Raw genomic sequence first — 1,253 nt, forward strand, 5'->3', positions numbered from 1 at the left:
TCAAATATAATCATGTTTGTTCCTGCATTTCGATGTTTGATTTTTTTTCTGTGTAATAGAGCACATGGCATGATTTTGTACTCCTATTAACTACTGACAAAAGCTAGATTTGTAAATGAAGGTCTCAAAAGTGTTTGTTTTTCCCTTGTGGTCAGACCAGTACATGGTCATGCCTCTGTATAAGCTAGATGTAATTTTTTTTCCATGGAAGAAGATGATTCATGTTCATCTTCGATATAGTTGTTTTCACCATACAAAAGTACATGGAAATGCAGGCTTGCAGATTAAGAGTGAAGTATATTGTAGGTCCTCGAACTATTTCAGGGGTATCACATAGGTCCTCGAACTATGAAAATTGCTATCCAGGTCCTCGAAGTGTAGTTAGTGTGTCATCAGGTCCAAAATCTCCCCTACCGCCAGTTGGCGGTGTTAAACGTGAAAAAATGGTCATTAATTCTTTGGCATGATGAACAGAAAAAAAAACATATTAAAAATCTGAAATTCTTTGGCATCGAAGATAACCTGGTGCATGAACAATAAAATGTTCATTAATTCCAAAACTGTTCGCTAACAATGAATTTGGAAAAAATATTCATGGCTTTAATGAAATGTTTGCGACTTTAAAAAAATGGTCACGCACAATGAATTTGGAGAAAATATTCGCGACTCTAATAAAATGTTCGTGACTTTACAAAATGTTCGCGGATGATGAATTTGAAAAAAATATTTGCGACTTTAATAAAATGTTTGTGACTTTAATAAAATGTTCGCGAACGATGAATTTGGGAAAAATATACGTGACCTTAGAAAAATATTCGCGAACGATGAATTTGGAAAAAATATTCGCTACTTCAAAAAAATGTTCGCGAACGATGAATTTGGGAAAAATATTTGTGACTTTAATAAAAAGTTTGTTAACATTGTTTTAAAGTCGCGAACATTTTTTTAAAGTCGCGGACATTTTTTCCATACCCGCGAACAATATTTGTAGTTCGCGAAGATATTTTAAAATTTATTGTTTGTGAACATTTTTCTAAAGTCAAGAATAACTTTTCCATATTCGCGAACATTTTTTTGAATTAATGAACATTTTTATTGTTCACGCACCAGTGTATCTTCGATGCCAAAGAATTTCATTTTTTTTATTTTTTTTATTTTACTGTTCATCACATACAGAAATAATGTTTGAACTAGAACGCTATTTTAGTGTTCACGGTTTACTATTCAGTGTTCACGGTTAACGGCGGCAGCTT

This window comes from Triticum dicoccoides, chromosome 3B (genome assembly GCF_002162155.2).
Source record: "Triticum dicoccoides isolate Atlit2015 ecotype Zavitan chromosome 3B, WEW_v2.0, whole genome shotgun sequence".
Taxonomy (NCBI): Eukaryota; Viridiplantae; Streptophyta; class Magnoliopsida; order Poales; family Poaceae; genus Triticum; species Triticum dicoccoides.